This window comes from Lonchura striata, chromosome 1 (genome assembly GCF_050655825.1).
Source record: "Lonchura striata isolate lonStrDom1 chromosome 1, ASM5065582v1, whole genome shotgun sequence".
Taxonomy (NCBI): domain Eukaryota; kingdom Metazoa; phylum Chordata; class Aves; order Passeriformes; family Estrildidae; genus Lonchura; species Lonchura striata.
Window position 1 is genome coordinate 3417733 of NC_140703.1, and position 21677 is coordinate 3439409.

At 39.3% G+C, this 21677-nt stretch overlaps 1 long non-coding RNA gene across 33 annotated transcripts in view; it reads left to right on the forward strand.

Moving 5' to 3' along the window:
• LOC146768567 (uncharacterized) overlaps nucleotides 1–21677 on the forward strand; it is a 185669-nt gene that overhangs the window by 150482 nt on the left and 13510 nt on the right. For 20 of the 33 annotated variants that reach the window (XR_014957850.1, XR_014957860.1, XR_014957870.1 and 17 more), the window contains one exon: nucleotides 1–21677. This exon is cut by the window's left edge and continues 22144 nt beyond it; it is cut by the window's right edge and continues 13510 nt beyond it. This is a non-coding gene — a long non-coding RNA (uncharacterized LOC146768567). The other 13 variants (XR_014957859.1, XR_014957853.1, XR_014957844.1 and 10 more) reach the window with 12 other exon arrangements.

Genomic DNA, 21677 nt, shown 5'->3' on the forward strand with positions numbered 1-21677 from the left:
TGCTATCCATATATACCAATATGTCATTCCCTAAATGGTGTTCTAGGCAAATGTATTAGTCTTTCTTTTGACACTTTCCTGCCTCCTCTGAAGAATGGTGTGTGAGGGTTCTCTAATGTGCATTTCCTTTAAGTTGGTCAGATCTAGAGAAACTGATGGAGAGATGAAGGCCAGTTCTTGCTCAAGTAAAAATATATATGAAATGTGGTATTTATATCACCTTGTGGATTCTTCCCCATATGGCATTCTATGGTGTCTACTCTGAGTTCCAGTTAAAGGTAGGTTAGGATGAATTATCATAGGTGATAAATTGTGGAATTGCTGAGGAGAGCAGAAAGATTGAGGAAACATTTGACTGCAATTTGGTGAATTTGTTTCATTAAGACATGGATGTCAACTGAGTTGTCTTCAGCAAAGACTTTTTCACACTTTTCCATGTGATTGCTTGGCTGAATAAGGTGCTGAATGAAGCTGTAACAGCAGTGATGTTGTGTTTTTTGCTGATGCATTATGAGTCTTCATTCTGACGGAGGCTGAACTCCATGGTGTGCTCACTTGAAAAACTGCAGTTTGCAGGACTAGCACAGCTTTCAAAACAAAGCACTTTTGTATTTGATTTGTTTGTAAATATGCCTGGGCTGCATGCATAAAGAGTGAGGAGTCATGGGCACTTTAGGGATGGCAGTGACATAGAGGAACAGATAATATCATCATATTTGCAGGTCAAGGCTGCAAGAGAATAGAAGCAATGGGTGACAATATGCTCTTACTGCTGAGTTAGGTTTGAGGATTTACAGCAGTTTTAGTCCCAAATCAGACTAGAGATTGATGATAAAAATCATTTGGATGCCTCTGTGAGCTAATCTTTGGGTTACCTGGTGCAAAGCTGGGGTCAGTCAGAAGAAATTTGGTGAAAGATTTCCATGTTTTGTGGAATTTGCTTACTAATGCTTCTGGACTTCTTGTTTTTTTAGCTGCAAAACGTCTGGCAGGGTTATTGTGACACAAGTGCACGGTCATTAAGAGCCCCAGACAGATGCAGGATCAAAACAATTTTAGCAGTGAGAGGGAATGGAGCTGTCACAAATTCAGCTGGGTGTTCATGTGCTCCCAGGCTGCCCTGAGCCCACAAGATTTGGATGCCCCAACACCTTTCTGCTGAAGCTTCTTTGGCAGGCAGCCTGCCTTTGGAGGACATAAGTCACAGCTCATTTCAATTCTTCTATTTATTTTTTAAAACATCAGTGGAAAACAATAGCTTACCAGCTGATTAATTTCTAAGATAATCCTTCCTGGAGACTTTTTTACCAGAGAAAAACTAGGGAATAGTCTTATGGATCATGCTGTAGAGGTTTTTCCCTTATACAAGGACCATGGAAAATGGTATATGAGATAAGACTAAGAGGTATAGGTGACTGCATGGTCAAAGCAGCTCGACAGGCAAGTGGAGGGAGCAGGTTAAGAAATATAGGAAAAAGGAGATGAGAGATCTAGACAGTGCAAAATCCTCCATTCCTAATGGAGCAAGATCAATGGGCACTGTGCTGAAACAAAACTCTCCTGTCTGCATATCTTGTTTCCCAGTGACTTAAATGAGGAATCACTTGAGAAGTATTTCTTGTAAGTTTATCAGTACATAGTATACAGTGCTGTTTCTGCAGCCAGTGAAACCTGTTATAATGTATTACTTCCATGCAGAACACGAAGAGCAGTCATTTCCAGAAATGAGAGCACTCTGTATAATTATGTGGAATGAGTTATGCATAAAATATACATGCTTCAAAAATAAAGATTATCTGCTCTGCAGATGTCAGCCAGTGCTAACTGACTGAATGCAGGAATCTGTCCAGTGGCAAGAAAACAGGAATTGCAACAGTGATAAAAGTGAAGATCTTGTAGTGAATAATGGGAAACAACTCTAAAAAAAATAAATTAAGCAAGAAATTTCTTTGTTTTCTGGTGAGACACAGAAGATGAAAACTTCCAAATAGGACATTGTGTATAAAGGCACCATAACTGAGAAAAAGGGATGTGAAATTGGGGAAAAGGAGGGGAAATTATATCTACTAGTCAGAGCTGGTGGCACACAAAAAAGACCTGCAAGGAAGCCTCAATTATTGCACTTGGCAAAACTACCAGGTGAGAGAACTTGTAAATGTGTAAAGGTAAAGATAGGAGGAGGGGAAATAAATACAAATGTGATCAGAGAGACAGTCCTTAAACACAAGTGCTGTCTTGCCACCATATAACCTTTGAAAAGTCATTTTGCCTCAGATTTTGAAGGGAGGGTAGTAGCCAATATCTTGCACAGTGGCACGAGCCCTGCCTCAAATTCTGTTATGCATCCTGCTGTCCTGTGTACCTGCCCCACAATGACAGCTGGCCCTTACAGAATGGTATATATATTGATTTATGTAGCAGACATACCACTAGCATCAGATCATGTGGCCTGACAGATAAGGATTGTGCAAAGAGGTAAAGCCTCTTCCTCACAGATTTTTTTCTATTTTGGCAACTATGCCTACTTTTTGCTCTGCGTGCTATGTACTTTGTTTTTAATGATGGTAGTGAAGGGATAAATAATGTCTTGTTAAGAGAAAGTTTATTCCTGAATTACTTTAGACATTTGTGCTTTCGACTAGATGCTGAAATAAAAAGGTAATTATTAAATTCCAGTATTGGCCAACCCTGTTGCTACACCTCAGAAACAGGGTGATGCTCAGATGGATGTCCATTTTGGTTTGGTTTTCTTTAAATTATATGGTCAAAGCCAGGCTGAGCCTTCTAGAGACTGATTGGAGCATAAACTTGACATCTCTTAGCTCCCTTCACAGTTCAGCAGTCAGTGAAACCTTATCTTGGGTAGGGCTGCTCCTTGTTTGGAGTTCAGGTGTATTGCACTTGTTCTCAGACCTAATTAGTGTCATAAATTATCCTCTCTACTTCCATCATGTAGAATTGATCTCTTCTGCTTTGTACCTGTTACCACAAGGTAGTTGGTGTTGAACTTCTGTCAGTTACTTGTAAATTGTTCCCTTTTTTTTCTGAAATACTCCAGTGTTTGGCTGCAGCACTTGTACTGGATGATATCTGCCTATTCCCTTCTGTGCAAAACAGCAAATAACAGCTTCTTCAGAAGCATGAAAATTTTTTGAGTAACTCCAATACTATTTACACTTGGGCATTAGAAGATCCATGAAAGTGAATTTCATTTTTTCTGTAATTGTTTCTGTCATACCAGCAAGCAATGTCTCGGATGTTTGAGTGAGCTCTTCCAGATTTCATCAATTGGACCTGGATAATTTAAAGATGTCATTAAATTTCAGACCCTCAGCATTTTCCTCAGGTGTGTTTTCTTTCTCACGGTACTACTGAAGAAATCAGTTTACACTGTTGCTGTTAATCTGCTGGTGTCTGTGAAATAAGATCCACTCATACTCTGACTGGAACTACCTCTGGGGCATTGCTGCAAAGGCTTTTACAGTGGGGAGTTAAATAAACTTGCCCCTGTTCCATGCTGGTCTAGCCAAGTGCCACTTAGCTGCCCCAGTCTTTCTAAGGTATTTGTGCCATCTCTTTAATGATCTTTTCCTTTTCTCCTGAGTACCCACCAGTCTGCTCATCACAGGGCACAGTTTGCCAGCTGTGACTGCATCAGCACTGCATTTTTCATTCATTGATGTTGTCAGCCCTTCCTGGTTGCTGTACAGAGGACAAATGGACTGAATTTTTCAGTTCAAACCATTTTAGTCATACATTGCTGGCATGGAGTGCACCCTGTAAAGAACCAGGCTCAGGAGTTCGTTGCCAAACTTAGCTCCTTCTTCCAGCCAAAAACCCCTGGATAAATAGAATTCTGAGATTTGCCATTTTTGCTGCTGCATATTAATATAGATTCCTCTGTGGGGGCCGAGAAACTGAAATTCACTGAATGTAGTTAAATTGCTTTTTCTGTGATTATAACGAGAGGGACCTGGTGAGATCACAAGAAAGCAAGCAACACATACGGGGCATTTTCTGCAGCTTATATTAAAATTTTAAATAGCTGCAGAACGATGGGATGAGAATCAAAGGGCTTGCATTTAAATATTGGTATATAAATATTGGTTTGGGAGATTAAAAGTGTGCATTATTTCCTTTATGGCATTGCTTCTTCTGAACTGGCAGTAGCATTGCACTATTTTCTCTGCAGGGCATCAAACAGAGGTTGGGAAAGTGGTTGTCTACTCCCTAAGACAATTTGTTTAAACAATGCTTTTGAAACACAGCTCAGAATGATTTTTAATATGAATTAGAAGCTGGAACCATTTGAAAAGGCAGATGGAGGATTTTCCAGAACCTGCCATTTTCCATGTTTTCCTTTTGCCTTAGCCATGTTCCCTGCTCCTGGCAGAAAAGGCACACACAGGTTGTTAAACCACACCTAGGTTTTTACCTGATCATGCAAGGAGTGGCTGCCTCAGGACTTGTTTTGCTCTCTCTGTTGTATAAGTTTCAGTTCAAAACCCACAGGACTGTTTTTATCTCAGCAGGGACTGGCTTTTAGCTTGCACAGGAGTGGCTAGCACCTGAATGGGGCTGAGTAAAAAGTTCATCATCCAAAGCTGTATAGGCAGACCAGTAGAGCACCAGAAGTGATTATATACACAAACTGGTTCACAATCAGTGATTCATTCTCTTGTCCTTGTCTCACAATATGAAATGCTGCCTAATTGCTGTGGGACAGGATTCTTTTCCCTGCCCAAGAAGCTGGCAAGATAGTCAGGAAATAATAGTATGTTTGATTTGTTTTAAAGAAGGAAAACAACACTGGTGATTGTTTTTCTGGTGCCTAGTCTTCACAAAAATAACTGAGGTCCTTCATTAATTTCTTATTGAAACAGCAGCAATGTTCTTTGCTTTTGTTTACATACTGCTGCTGCTTTCCATTTTATTGTTCAGTTACTTGCATTCACCTTGCAGAGCATATCAGAGCTACAGGTCTTATTTTAGATTGTGTATCCCTACTGATAATTAGGAATTCTAACCTTTTATTGTGTTTAGACAGAATATCTGAACTTCATTTTTAAATTGGAAAGAGATAAGATGAAATAAAGAGATGGAGCATTGCTTAAAGGATGAGTCTTGTGAAGCCTTACTTTTTCATCTCAGATTGTTCAAAGCAGAAATTGCATGAATAAGAGAGTTGTGGTGGTTATATTAGTAGGTTACACTTCACATTATTTTGTTGAAATTATGTCTGATTTGGTTTTGTCTTGTACCAAAGTAATTTACTACTTGTAAAAGGCAAAATGCAAGAGGGAATCATGAGAGCAGGTACTCCTGCAAATATCCTAAATTTCATTCTCATCACTGTTAGAAAGTGCAAGCAATGTCCAACCCACATGGTAGCAGAGGAAATGCTGGAAACACAATAAAGTGCATCCTCACTATTTTTAAAATATCTTGGATATGCTGAATGTTATGAAAAACCATCATAAGAATCAGTTCCTCAGTAGTACTCATGCAGAGAAGCCAGCTGCAAACTAATTTTGCTCTCCAACAGGAGAAGCTGCCAGTGTAAGACTTCAGACAGGACTGTGGCCATGGGGAGATTGTTTGTCTGTGTTCAATGCCCAGTATGGGTTCTCCTGTTGGAGCAATAACTCCCAGGACTGGCACAGGTGTGTTTGGCCCCATGTGACAGCTGAGAGGTGTGTTAGGCAACCTGTTATACCTCAAAATACCTGTTATTTATTGTCAGAATCTGAGCTATTGATGATCCCGAGATTGTAGAAAGTCTCTGTCTGTCAGCCCCCTGCCAAAGCAGAAGCCATAATTGGTCTGTGCTGGTTTCCAGGTTGTTTATTCTGTTTATCTCTCACATGTTCTGCTGCCCTGCCCAGCTCTGTCCTGCAGGGCAGTGTGTGGGGCTCTGCCCTCAGTGGGATGTGACAAACATTAAATACCAGAAACTCCCTGGGCTGGATTGACAATAACGTGCCAATATCTGTCACCTACGTTGGACAGTGTGTCCCCAGCCTGAACCAACAGAAAAATGCCAACACCACAGTGAGACATGGAGGGCATGAAGAAGGAGAAAAAGGACAAGGCACACCCAATTTCCTCCAGCTTGTCCCTTTGGACACCTCATCTAGAATCCTAAAATTTTACTTTTGCACCCGTGCCACACTTAATTATTACTGATATCAAACCCTCAGAGCTGGTAATTCATCCTGTAAGATTGAAAACTCTTTTCCATGGGCAGAGATCACAGCCAGTGTCTCTGGGGGCTCTGTCCAGGGGGGTTCCTGACCCCTGCCAGGGTCCCAGACCTGCCAGGGCAGCCAGAGGGATGCCACAATTTATAAGCCTCCTTAATTCTTGCCTGGCCCACAAAGAACTGGAGCCCTTTCTCTGCTCATCTGAGTAGAGCAAGCCCAGGCTCTCAAGAAAACAGTAGGAATTCACGTCTGGAGAGGCAGCTGATGGCACAACTGTAAATGGCACCACGTTTCTCCTGGTGGTCCTGGCCCATCTTGTCTGACCTCCAGCTTTTGCTTTGTTTTTGGTGGCAGGAGACAGAATTCATGACTGCTCCTCGATGGGCTGGCTCTGTTCTATCTGGCAGAGTATCTTTCACTTTGCTCTCTCAAGGCTGTGTGAGTGGGGCAGAGTTACAATCTGAAGCTCAACTCAAGCTGCAGAAAGACCCTTGCTGAGAATCAAAGGGCTTGCATTTAAATATTGGTATAGGTGATGTGATGTCTATAGTTGCTGCTAATAAAATTAATTTTTATCCAGAATTATATGTTTAAGAAGCCTAATTTACAAAATGATAAAGACAGTCAATAGTCTTCAGTCAAGAGTGGCACAATTGTTTGCTCTTTTCAGTATTTTGGTTGTTCTGTTTCTCATGTTTGAGCAGGTCTGAGCTCTAACTCTACCATCCATCAAAACCTCACAGACTTGTAGCTTTGAAGATGGCTACAATATCCTTTACCTCCTGTCCTAAAGCTCTGGATTAATGAATATACAGAGGGCACGAACATCAGCCAGATTTTCTAAGAAAGGTGGAAGGTATTAGAGGCTTTTACTTGGCATCATATATGCTTAAAAAATTAGGTTTTTGTAAAAATAATCCTGACGAGCATGTTTGTCATGCCTCTTCAAATCATACAAAAGCTTTTATACCCTGTGGGCTTTCAAGCCTTTCTTTATTAAATACTCTGTAGCCTGTATTGAAGTAATCTTCAAGATGAGGATTTAGAGTGTAGTGAAAATAATTACTTTTTTATGACCCTGACTTGTAACTGAATATAAAGTTATGCTGGCACTACTGGTTTTGGTTCTTTTTTTCTCCATAGACTTCTTTATCCCTCTTTCCATTTTATTGTTCAGTTACCTGCATTCACCTTGCAGAGCATATCAGAGCTACAGGTCTTATTTTAGATTGTGTATCCCTACTGATAATTAGGAATTCTAACATCCTTTTATTGTGTTTAGACAGAACATCTGAACTTCATTTTTAAATAGGAAAGAGATAAGATGAAATAAAGAGATGGAGCATTGCTTAAAGGATGAGTCTTGTGAAGCCTTACTTTTCTTTATCATCTCCTTAGATTGTTCAAAGCAGAAATTGCATGAATAAGAGAGTTGTGGTGGTTATATTAGTAGGTTACACTTCACATTATTTTGTATGCAAGCTTTACAGGAGCTCCCAGAGAGCTGCACTTATAGTTGATGAATTAAAATAACCAATAGTGACACACTGGAAAGACTCATCCTTTTAAAGAGCTGTGGAAGTGCATAGCTGTCCTAAACATTGCAGGCAGAGGATGGTGTTGGGTTTTTCTCAACACAAACCAAAGGAGAAGCAGTTTCCTGTCTCAGGGACTGACTCTGCAAGCTCTCTCAAATGACACAGGAAGGTAGCTGAGCAGCAGCTATCCAAGAAAATGTCTATAAAAACCCCTTTAAGTCAATATCTCTGTTTGACTCCAATCCTTTCTGCCTTCCCAGCTGGCATATTTACTGCCCCAGCACCTACAGAAGGTGCAAGGACAGTGAAGCATGCTGGTTAGGTCTGGAGAAACTCCAGCCAGTTCTCCAGGCTCACAAAATCTCATTCCCATTTCTATTGACAGCCTGGGTTCCTGCCCCACACCACTGCCAGTAATCTCTTTCTTGCTCCTGCTTGTTGGCAGAGCTCCACCCTACCAGAGCTTTTTCATTTATATCACACACCCTCTATAATACTGCTGCTTCCTAGCACATGCCTCCCTGAGGGTCTAAAAATCTTACTCTGTCTTATTCACAGCAGCTGTTCTCATTCCAGGAGTCTGTGTGAGGGCGGCCAGCATTGCCTGCTTAGAGAAAAGAGCTTTAATCATTATGAGTGACAGGGAATAAAAGTTGTTTCTTCTTAACCTCCTCCTCATGATGGGGAGGGTTACTCTGCAATGTCTCTTACTTCACTTATAGTCTGTTTATATCAATAGCCTTTAACTTGCTGTTGTTCTGTCTCTTGCACAGATGCATCCCATGAATGTGTTAAAATAAATACATCTGAATAAGCATTCATATTAGCTCAGCTGTTAATTCTAGTTATTTGTTAATCATATATTAATAGCTGTTCCAATTATCTTTTCCAGTCACACATATCTCTCAAAATCACTGGCATTTCAACACTCAGAGACTACTCAATCTTCATTTGTTGTCTCTCTATAAATATAATATAACAGAGGTTGGCTCAAAAAGCCACTGGGACACAATTCCATCAAAAATGCAATTTCTAATGAAAATTAATAATTTGTTGAGTTGTGTACACATCACTGTTCTGCAGGGTTCTCATAATAGAATCTCTGTTTAGCTTTTCCCCAGAAATTACTCTGGAATTTGTATTTTATTTCTGGATCATACTACAGTATAATAATATAGAAATCAATTGACTCTGAATATTTTAGTCATTGAACATTTTCCTTTGAGAATTTTGAAACCCTTGATCTTCATTCCTGTCATGGAAGCAGTGAGGTATCAAAACATCAAAATCCTTAATGAAAAAATCCCTTCACAACCTCTCCTTGTTAATAAATCCTGATCCTGTGGGTTTAGCTAAAGCTATACTCCCTTAATTTCAGTGAGCTCACATGAAATCCAAGATGTCACGTCCTCATTAAGTACAAACAGATGGGTAAAATGCCACTGATACATAATATGAGACTTTACCCACCAGCCACAAAGAAAAAATAATTTTCATGATGTGTGGAACTGTTACACACCCTTCTTTGCAAGACATAAGTTGAAAGCTACCAAACCCATTTACTAGTGTTGGAGCAATCTTCTTTTCCAGTACTGATTTTATGTCAGGCTGCAACCCTTCTGATTTTGTTTCTCATGATCACAGTTTTAACTGTAATAGATTTTAGATAATTGAGGGATTGAATTCTATGCATGAAGCTGTCCAAAATGGCTGAGTGACTGTCTAGCAGAGACAGAGAAACTTACCTTGATTGACCCTCTCAGAGTCTGGTCTCAACACTGTCTGGCCAAATTTACACAATCCATTTTAAAAAATGGCAGCCCTGCTTTCACCATCAGACCAAAATCAATTACAGACTATTTTAAGCTAATAGCTTCAACACATAAGAATTTAATCTGATCTTTTTTTTTTTTTTTTTCCAACTCATTCTAATATTTTGTCAGCTGGGCATTATAATTAATCTCAATTCATGTAGGAAGCAAAAAGGCATTTTTCAGTAGTGGAGTCCTTTTACAAGCTCTCTGCTTAAATGATTGAGTCTTAATGTCTCCAGCATGAGTGTGTAGTGTTCAGTGTCATTTTATCCTCGTGTCAGAGTGTGTGATTTATTTCCTGTTTGTATTCTTTTTCCCAGATAAGGGTCTAACTTTAAAGTACATCAAACTCATTGAGACTACAGTGGGGGAAAAAAGGTAAGAAAATCAGATGCAGGCTAATTTTTAATCTCTCCTTCTACAGTATATGACACAGATCTACTTGATCTGTTTTTCCATCACCAATGATTATAGTAAAAATATTGGCAGCTTTAGATGGAGCAATTTCTTTATGGTAATTTCTCCTCTTAAAGGTTGCAGCTTGTACACAGGCATCTTCTATGCCAGAACATGATGAATTTGACTGTATATCTCTGGGGTTATAAATGGATTAAAAGATTGATGAGTATAGTCTTACTGAAACATCAGAAAAATCTAATGAATCAATTTCTGTTCACAGAACATCAATTTAACAGCACTGGATTCTCCACATGGATCATTGGATTGTAATTTCAGTGCCCTGCTTCTCACTCAGACACCTCCTCCCACCCAAGGAATCAACTATCCCCTGCATCTAGGGATGGGGAGAGTTTCTTTTCTGAAATTGTGAGTATTTTCTTTCAGCTTTCTATCTTTTTGCTCCATGTCACAGCATATTTCACTGACTATAGTAATAGCAGTTAAAATCATGGAAATAGCAGGGTTTGTTTTGAGATTTCACACTATATCTCTTTGTATTAAGGATGGTGCATGTGCCAAGGCTGCAGAAAGGCCTAAAAGATGCCAGAAAAAGTGCACCTGCTTTCTGTATAAATCTGTATGTTTGTAACTGGGACAGAATGGACAAATCTCATGGGATTCCTCAGTACAAAATTACAGGCAAATTCAGGCTTGAATGTCATTCAGAAAAAGACAGACTCATTGCCATGGGAATGGGAGCAAGGACCACAGGCTGGATGCCAGGAAGGGTTTTGCCTGTTCTGGATTTCTGGAGGGCCATGATCATCACTAGGGACAGCATCCCATGTGGAGAGAAGCTCAATACTTAGCTGCTCTTAGTTTTCTTCATGAAAGTCAAAGCAAAAAATGTGTGCTGGGATTTTTGGGTGCTCAGAACAATGATATCCACATTTTTTTGTTTTTCCGAGACCTGAGAAAACATATAGGCTACACCTAAATTCTATCCATCCTACAGAAGATGGAATAGTTTTGGAAAAGTATGGATATTCTCATCATTTCCTCTTGGAACTTATAACTGAATCGATACATTATTTATGTAATGTTTACTTTATAGATTTTTGCTTTATTATGCCATTTCCAGAAGAGGCTGGACTAACTCTGGAGATACTCACAAGTTTATTCTCTGGTTATGTCTAAACTGGATATACAGGAACCCTTTCTGACTCTGAATAAATATCATTGTTCTAGCTCCATCTAAAATTGATGTCAAGATTTAAGAGGCAGGAGATTAATTACTGTATTTTCCTCAATTGTGCAGCAAACTCTGCTACAGAAGTTAGATGATGCAGACTTAAACATGTACAGGGAGTCCATTCTTCCTTCTTTTTAAAGTTGTTTGGTTCTCATTGGCAGCATGTTCACCCTTCTACATAGAAACAGGTAAGCATCAAGAGAAACAGTACACAGTTTTTTCACCCTGGATGGCACATTTCTTAAGAAATTATATTCAGAAAGATTGCTGAAGACATGTAGGCCTGATGAATACGTGACATCCAATGTTTCTGTTTCTACCAGAAATAGACTTCTCAGCTTATATATAAAATATTGTTCTTTAGTACTCAAAGCCTGGTAAACTGAGGAGAAGATCCTGAAATACGTTTTTCATTTTAGGGCAGTTCATAAGAAGGAAATAGACTTACATTTCACTGCAAGCTATTTGGCTGTCTGACACTTGAAGAAGACCAGCTAAGCAAGCAAAAAAGGTGATGCAAAACTGAGTTCAGAGATGGTTATGTTCAAAGTGAAGGAGGGAAAGGGCAATACATTAGTTACTAAGGCAACTGTTTGTTTAATGCTAAATCATTCCCTCATTGAAGGGAGCAGCTTCTGTTTCAAATTAATCCCCTAAACTGTTGTTGCACCACCCAGTCCTACCATGTTTTCATGATAAACACAACCTCGTGCCAACATTTCCCAGCTTCCATCTAACTTGAATCTAATGTTGTTCCATCCAGCTGTTGAATCTAATGTCGTTCCATCCAGCTGTTGAATCCCACTGCTCAGTGGGAAGTCAGGGTGCAGGTCTGAGGCAGAGATTTTGGGATTTGTAGCCTTGGTTCCAATCCATCAGTAACCACCACGAGCCCCTGCCTCACACAGGAACAACTGCCACTGACTTACAGGAAAGCAACCTGGAGGTACAGCTGCCATGGAGAGGAAAAAAGGAATAAGGTTGGTCATGATTCATTCTATTTTTGAATCATAGATTATGACAATAAGAAAAAGTAGGTCTTCATAGAGCAGATATCTCACCACTTTCTGAAGAAAACATAATAGAAAATGTCACAGGTTACCATCTTAATACTTCACCTAATCTACTCAGCATGCTCACTAATATATTTTTTAAATTTTATTTGTACCCTTTCCTCACCCATTTTATCATTGAAGGGTTTAATTCAACTATCTATTTTGTAAGTAGTTCAGATGCACTCCATTTCCTGTCTTCAAATTTAGAAGCATTACTTTTTTAAACTGACTGTGCAATGCATGATTGGAAATCTTTATTAGATGCAGCTGTGTGTTTTGTTTTTTTTTTTTTTTTTTCTTTTGTTTTTTTTTTACTTTAAAGTATTGAAACCATACTTTGGAAAACAGAGTTTTAATTTTCAGAGAAGAAAAAGGTTTATATAATTTCCCATTCAAAATATTTGTATTTCTTGATCTTTTAAGAAAGAGTGCCATTCTTATTTATTGATCAGCATATGTTTCTCACTATCAAATACCACAATTTCATAAATAGTTATGATCTGAATGTGGTGGGTTTATTTATGAAAATATTCATGACTTCTCTGCAGTTTTCGAATTCAATCAGTTTTAGTGTTTATTAAGTAGGGAATTTAGATGAAGAGAGAAATCACCCATATGTAAGAGCATAGTGAGAACATATGTCAGAACTAGTGCTAAAGCTGCGTTTGAGAGGTCAGAAAGAGCAGGGGTAAAATGATAACTGCCAAAAGTCAAGCTGAGATGGGAAATTTAAGCAAATTGTGAAAGATTTTTCAACCATGAAAGTAAAAAGAACAAGAAAAAAATTGAAGCACGGTGAAATGAGGATAGGGATAGAATTAAAGAGGATATAACTTCCCATGTTAAATATTTTTCTTAATTTTCTTTGAAGTTGAATCTGGGGGAAAGACAACGAATGACAAAGATGGCTAATGGAAAGAAGGAAATGGAAATGTCCAAACTAAGACATGAAACCAAATTTCGTGGTCTCAGCTCACTCCAGATCACAGGGACTTTTCACCTTAGAAGGCACTGGCATATGAAAAATGGATGTCCAGCACAAGGATCTTCTACTGCAGAATGAAGTCATGGTGGGCTTCTATAAACAGAGAACAGCAAAAGTATTGCCAATATTTAGGCATTGACATAAAAGGAAAAAGCAATCTAAAAAGTTGCAGACCTGCCTAACTAAGTGCATTTGTATATATTGGCTTTGTATTGGCTCATTTTGAAGGGAAGAATGCTAGAGTATAAAGGAAAACAGTGTCAAATGCAACCTAAATACATTAAAGGACAAGAACAGCCTAATAACATAGGCTTATGTTCTTTTTTTAAGGTTTATGTTCTTTTTTTAAGGTTTATGTTTTTTTTTCTTTCCAGTAATGTGCCAGCATTTTAGGCAAAGGAAACTCAGAGAATATTGCTTAACCCATAGGAAAGCATTTGACAGATTACAGAACATGAAATTAAGTATTCCAGTGAGGAAGATGTGGATTTTTATAAGAACTGTACACTGCTAACGTATCTGTTCTAGTGGGGAGATGGCACAGTTTATTAAGGCAAACATTTAAGCTGGAAGGATGCTATTAGTAGTGTTTTTTAAAGGTAGGTTTCTAAACCAAAGCTGCTTAGCATTTTTACCAGTAAACCTGTCATAAAATGAGGAAGGAGCAAATAGACTGCAGTGATGACACAGCCCGAGGAGGGGCCATCAATGAAATGTAGGACTGGAGGGTTATACTCTGAGAATTGGATGACCTTGAGGACAAGAAAAGAAATAGGATGAAGATGAATACTCAGTACAGGTTAGTGTGTAAGGTTAGACACATTTAGATTCAGAGCAAAACCCTCAGCTGTCAACAGGATTGTCATCAGCTGAGTTCAAACCAGCATGATGAGGGAGAAACAGGTCTGCTCCATCACAGGACAACCATGCACCACAAGCATGAAGGAGCAGAAGAAAGAGTGACAGCAGGGGCAATTTCAAAATACTGTCAACAGAGAGGAAAAATTTATTCAATTTTGTGAGACTCAGCTGAGGCCTCATCTAGAATATTGTGTGCAGTGCTCTGCATGGCTGGGTAAGATTAAATAAACCTTGACCAAGTGGAAGCTACCTGCATAATATGGGGAATGGAAATCTATAAGTATTGACTTGGCTAATCTAATGGAGGATGAGAGGAGATTGATTACCCTAAGTAAATACAGCACAACATGAGAGGGGGAGAAGAAGCATGCATAAATCACATGTAATTGCATTAAGGTTAAAAGTGAAGAGGAGTTGTCTAACCCTCAGAGTAGCAAGTCCTTAAACAGTCTTTCAATAGGAATGGCAGATGTAAAGTATCCACCTGATCTCAAGATTGGTCTCAGGTGGTTTGTGGAAAGATTTTGTACAGAGAGGGATTAGAGTCTGAACCCAGGACAGTGTACCTCTGTGGCTGTCCACCTCCACATTGGTCCACAACCCTGCTGCAACCTACCAGCTGAACCCTCTGTAACAAGATGGATTATTCTGATTAAGCAAGGAGGACCTGGTGGGCTCTATGGTTATCCTGCAGCACCTACACATCCTGTAAGGAATTATGTTTGCTGGGACAGACAGCACTCTGCAGTATGAGTGCTGCATAAGCATTTGGTTTTTTGAAAGTAATTTTTGACTGCATCTTTGTCCACAATTGCCCTCCATTTCCCCTCTTCCTTCATTTTACCTGTTCTGCCACCTACATTGGTTCATTTTCCTCCCAGTCTCCACAAATTTATTTTCTCTAGGGCTTCCAGCTACGTTTGCAATATTGCAAGTGAATAATAGCAAATATGGCCCATTGCTTCTAAGCAGAATAGTAATCTGTAAAGGCATTGGCATCCTTCCTTTTAAAAGAAGAGTCTATGTTATATATTTTAGACCTAGGTTATATCAGCAGCTTAAAAGAGATAATCCCAGTGTATTGCACTATTTTTCCCAAGGAAGAAGCATCCATGCTTTACAGGACATTGAGGAGAAGCAGTTCAGAGGCACATCACAGCCTTGGTTGTCTGAGTCCTTGTCAAGACACCTTTGTCCAACTATTTTTTTTTTTTCTCCAATGCACAAAAGGATTTGAAGTAAGAATCATGAAATAGGAAGGTTGTGAATTTACTGCAGGGCTACCAGCTGGAGGCTTGTGCAGATGAAAGCAAATGAGTCCCTCAAAGACTAGCATTTAAGAGATGCCTTGCAGGTGAAACAAAACATTCACAATAAAATAGTATGTTACCTGCTGTGCTGAATTTTATGAGCTGTGTGTTGAGTACCACCCAAAAGCAGATCCAAATGAGGGAACTCAGTGAGGAAATGTCTTGAAACACAATCCTGGCTTGACCGAAAAATCTGGGTTTGTAATGAGATGTCAGTTTGTGAAGATTTCAGCCACACACTTGCATCTTCAATTCATTCAAAGTAAGTGGATTGGGTTTGGATGAATAGATGAAAATTTATTGAAAATCTCATTTGTGTGAACAGTAGGTACATTTGTGGCAACTCACATGAAAATTTACTGTGTGCCCCAAAGAACTCACTCTAAGTTTCCTTTCTTGTTAGCATTCTGCAGTACTTCATATGTCAACAAATCTTCTCAGTGGCATTCAGCACTAAGAGCTTGGATAGTCCTATGTTTTACATGAATTCCTATTTTCTTGTTCTTGTTGTTAAGTGTTTGTGGCTATATTATTAAAATACCTAGTAGGAAACACCAGTTAACCGATGTCACCTTAAGTGTAGCTACACAGAAATAATTTGCTACACTAATTAGAAGCCTTGGAGGTTGATTTTCATCTTCATTTGAAAATATGTATCGTGGCTTCTGCTCAAATAGGTCCAGAATTGTATGGAAGCAGTATATCTCTGAATGCTGGAGAAATACAGGCTATAAAATGCATTGATTTTGTTCTTCCTGAGAAATTATCCTTAGGGCTGATAGATGCAATGGAAGTCCTTGTCACTGAATATTGTCCCCTATTTACAGAAGAAACAATAACAATGACACGGCCTGACCAAGCCAGCACCTGCCTGATTCCAAGCTCCTCCTGCAGGCAGGTTAATTCTGCATTTTGCCATTCAATGTCACCAGAGCAGGCCACTTGGGAGCTAAGAAAAGTAGCATTTTATTGTGTTCATAAACTTCCATCAAGAGTCTGCTGCAAAACAGCTTGTGTTTGGGGTTGAGATATTTATGGAGCATCTTGCAAACCATTTTCAAATTCTGCCGTTTAAAACCTTCTTCGTGCCATATGTTCTGCTGTATCTTTCTTGTTTTTCTAACAGAGATGTTAAAATCTTGGTGTACTAAATCTCACAGTTCTGGGGAAGGTCCATGGGGGGCAAATGATGGGTTTTTTTTCCTTTTGTTTTAATTTACAGTTGGCAAGTTAACATATTTGATGCTTCTCTTCCCCCACCCCCTAAAATGAAATGTAGTTTACACTTCAAAGCTGTGCACACATTTGGATAAAGCATATCTATTTATGGCTAGCCTATTGCATTTTATGAGGCAGAAGGGAAGGTGTGGATAATGCATCTTATTGTATACTCCCAAGGAAGCCTCAGCCTCGACTAGCATGAAAGCTGATGGAGTTGTGGGCCCCTGGCAGGAAGGTGACTTAAATGCTTTCTAAGCTCTGGTTTTTCTTCTCCTGAAAGCTGTCTTGAAGTGGAGCAGCATTAGAGGAATCAGAGCTTGTAGGATTGTTGTCAAGAAAGTCATTATTTATCTCTCCTTCAGTGAGGGGTAAGCTATCTTGGAATACATTGAATTTTTCATTAAGTAAGAGAGTCCCTCAGTGAAGCTTCCTTCCCAAGCCTAGCTCAGCATCTCATCAGATTAGATTTTCTTGCTGTAGCTCTTCCATGCACTTCAAGTATATAATATTGGCCTTGTATTTGGTTAAAAAAAGCTCAACTTTTCACAGCTCTACACCTCTGTTTGCATCACATATCAACACATATCAACAGGACCTAGTTAAGGGATTGAAAGTAGGAAGTGAAGAAGTCAGCAAATTTTTCAAACTACATTAAAATTCAAGTATTAAAATGTTGTGATTTAGGTCATTTGATGTATTCTTTGAAACATATTTATGAACTAATAAACCTGAAGCTAGTCTAGTAAGCATTTTGGTCCATATTGTTTCTACACTTTTTGAAATTTTCTAACATCATGTTGGAAACTGAATAAACATAAAAATACATGTTTTCGTATTTTTAAAAAATATACTTTAATGAGTAGCTGAGGACCTAATCAGTGTAGCTCCTCTGCTACACTGGGCAAAATTTTGACCTCTGGGTGCCAAATGTTTGTCTGGTGGCTTTATTACCAGAAATTCTGTTGTACGGGATCAGGGCTTTTTGTGCTCCTGAATTTCTGACTTCTCATGTAGGAAGCTTTGCCAACATTTCCAGCAGGTCTCTCTGTCTCCAGCCACTCCAAAGTGATAGTTTTATTCTGAATGATTGATAGGAGATGTCTTAGCTCCATATCAAAAGCATAATGCTGTAAATCACTGGTTTTCATTTGTAAGGAATAAAATTATATTCACCTTTTGCCACCATTTATCATTCTGAGGCTATGCTTGATTTGTGTTCTTGGCTAAGCTTTGAGAAACAGGGTGTGTATTTTGTGAAGCTTGTGTATGGCACCCTTTTACACTTGTATTTGTGTCAGCAGAGGAAAAAGGTTTATATTTTCTTCAATTCTTTCTGCATGTTAATGTGCTCCAGCATATGACTGCATAAACCTGTTGCTCAGAAGGTTACCAAGTTGAATTTTTTTGCTTTTACAAGTACAAACCTCATCATGCCTGCATCTGTGACTTCTTCATTCCTTGGGGACATGAAAAAGTCTGTTTATCTGAAAGTTTTTATTCTGCAAGCTAAAGAATGGAATAGCAACTGTATTTCTCTTCATTACTTTTTCCTCTGGGAAATAGTTTCCCTGTATTTCCAAAGGTCTTGGTTTAAACCAACTCTCCAGAGATACCTTAGGAGCCAAAACAGGTTATTAGAGATGTTCCTCTGGTTATAGATTTTCTCAAAACCTCTCATTTCATAAGTTTTTATTCATTTGAAGTTTTCCCCATGCAATAGAGACTGCGAGCACCATTCCTGTTCAGAGATTATTCTTTTCACTGAGTCAATGCTAAGTTTGAAGGAAAGAATATTAACCCTTTTTCTTTTGACACGAGTGAAGGGGTACCAAACATCCCAAAGGAGCAGGTTTCATAACTCTGGTAAAATAAAGAGGCTTACAGATTGCAGATTTGAAGTTGCTATAGACTGTAATATCACTTTTCTTAGAGGATACCATCCCGCCTCAAGAAAGCCCCAGCAGTTTGGTTTTGTGTGGGTGCAATACAGAAGAGCTGGGGAAATTCCAGACTGGAAAAGAAGACATTATCTCAAGCCTCTGTATCAGAAAGGTTTTTTTTTCTATCAGGATACAGCAAAGTTGTAGCTTTCTTTATAGATTTCTGCAGCTTCCCAGAAATCTATTCCCAGTACTTGAATATCTTTCCACAATATATAGTCAGAAGCAGCACACACGTAAATCCTATTGTCCTAAAATAGGTTGAGTGTGAACAGTTAAACTTGTGTTTCCTGTACCTAGAAAGAAGTGGGTTTAAGAATGGTAAAAGGCTTTGTGTTTGCTTTTTGCTCCATTGCTACCTCTGGGGATTTGATGACCTTGAGCTTGCATCCAGGAATAGGAAACACTTCATACAGGAAAATACATAAAACATTTGGAAAAAAAAAAATTTGCCCTGTGGAACTAAAGATGCAAAACTTGTAGTAAATCCATCATGAACTTCATTAAAATAGTGCAATTTTTTGCCACACTCCACATGCACACATGTTTATCAGCTCATAGTCCAATAACTACAAGCTGATTAGTCATGATGTAAATCAACAGATTGCATCAACAATTTAGACCTGCCCCCACTCTATTTAATCTTTAGCATTAGACCAGAATATGCATGGTTTTAAAAATAGAAATCAGGCCATGAATTTTTCTTCATAGATGACTGGCATTAAAAAGTGGGAAAGGGACCTTCAGAAAAAACTAGAAGTCTGTACAGAAGCAAAGCCTTGAAGAAGTCTACCTTTTCCATAAGAGGGCTGTAGATACAATTTTTTTCTTAGCTTTTATTTCTCAGTGTACTTCTGAAAAAAAAAAAAAACCACTCCACAAATGGATAAAAGTGAATAAATAAATGAACAAAACCATTTCACAGTGATAGAAGAAGGAAAGTCAAGGGAGGATGGGAAAGTACAGAAGTACAGACATGTCATAAACAGATCATATATAAAGGTCAACAAGCTACCTAGATTCTTTTTTTCAAATATAAAGCTTATGTATTCTAGTTCACAAAAAGCAGGTTAAAAGGATGTCTCATTTAGTAACATCCCATGTAGCAGCATTTTGTTTCGCACGATGGGAGCACGGAGCACAGGACTGGGCAGCAACTACTGCTCTGCTTTCTGAGTTGGATCCTCTGTTTGTTTGGTTTCTCACCCCTCAAGTCACTTAACTGGGAGCAGTATCAAGCTTGGATTGCTTCTGTTTACACAACTGAAACCTGTGTGTCCTTGTGTTTATAAGGCTGAACTTTGTCTGGACCGACTGTTTTTGTATTAAGTGAAATGTGTAACAAGGATAAAGCATAATTTCAGAGCCTCTGTAACTGCTATAAAGACATAGTTTGCTTTGTTGTTGAATTTCTCCTGTTCTTCAGGGACCCCCCCTGAGGCTATTCTCCACAACTGCCCTTGTGCTATGGCACTGGTGCATAAAATGCACTCTGTTTGGTCAGGAACCAAGAAAGCATCTGCTTCTTAGGGAGAAAAATATTTTTCTTTTAATCCTCACTATCTTTGGGTCCTTGCTCTCCTTGTCCTTGCTCTAACATCAGTGGCTGTACCATATTTCATATCCCTGGGGGCAGGAGATGCCCTGAGGAAGGACTGCATGTGGATATGTTCCCAATTACTCTGAATTATGGAAGCACACAGACCCTGAAGTGTCAAGTGTTGCTCTTGCAAGAAGGGCAGGTGGGGGAGACCATGGTTTGAGCTGAAATGGACATTTAAGGGCCACCTAGTCCAACCCCCCTGGAATGAGCAGGGACATCTTCAACTAGACCAGGGTGCTCAGAGCCTTGTCTAGAACATCTCCAAGGATGAGACATCTACCACCTCTCTGGGCAACCTCTTCCAGTGTTTTACCACCTTTGTGTAGAAAAGCTTCTTGTATCCAATCTAAATAGACCTTCCTTCAGTTTAAAACCATTTCTCCTTGACCTGGTGTACTGCCCAGGAAGCTGAAAGCTGGGTAGAGAGGGTTTTGGCTTTGGCTGCCATGGGGTGTCACAAGGGCAGCAGCAGATCCTGGGGCTGCTGTGGCTGTCCTCAGGGCCTGAAGTCCAGTGGCTTGGTTTCTCTGAGCTTCCTGTGCCAACATGATAATATTTCTTCCTCTTGGTAGGTGCCAGAAGGAAAATATCTTCATGCTTATGAGGGGTCGCATGCTGCCGCTGCATGGGATGAGATTACTCGAGCTATTAATTACAGTTATTAGTTTGGACATTTTCCAGTGTGCTGAGGGAGATTGCCTTTCCACGGAGCAAGAAATATTAGCAACACACTTTTAAATTCAGTCAGTGTACTTTCTTCCTTGCCTGAGTGTCGTCTGGGTTTCGTGAGAAATAAGGAAAAAGGAATGTGAAAGGGGCTGAATTTTTACAGAGCTTTGGGAAGGAGCTTTTTAAACAGACTCCAACAAGCTGAGGAAGTAGATAACATTTGACCTTTCTGGTCATGTAGTTTCAGAGGACATGAGGAGAGGATGAGAGAAGACAGGAAGGAAGGGACCTGGAGGGAAACCCAGAGCAAACACAGGAGGAGCACACATGGTACGTGTCTTCCTTGCCCTTCATTACTTACTATTTATTTTTGAGAGGCAGAAGGTGAAGCTGGGGCTAATGAGGAATTTTCAGGCTCAGCTAAGGCCTATAAACTAGCTGCTGAGACAATAAGCTTTGCAGGTGTCTCTAAGGTCATTTCACATGCAAAATCACATTGGCAGAGATGGTGGACAAGCACTTAAAATGTGGTGCTGGAATCTAAGCGTGGACAAAGTTCTACAAACAGATCCTTAATTGCATAGTGCTGCAATTCTACAGCTGTGAAGCATAGCAAGGGAGTTTTGTCCTAGGTTAGCCTGTGAATTGATGCAGTTCTGCCTGATTGGAAGATTTGTCTCACTGAAAGCAAATATGTCCATAAAGCAAATATCAAGCATGTGTCATAGAAAAATGTCATCTCTAGCTGCTGAAGATAACTCCTGTAGTCATGCTGTAGTCATTAAGCATCAGTCTTCAAAAAGGATGTGGGTCATCATATGGATAGA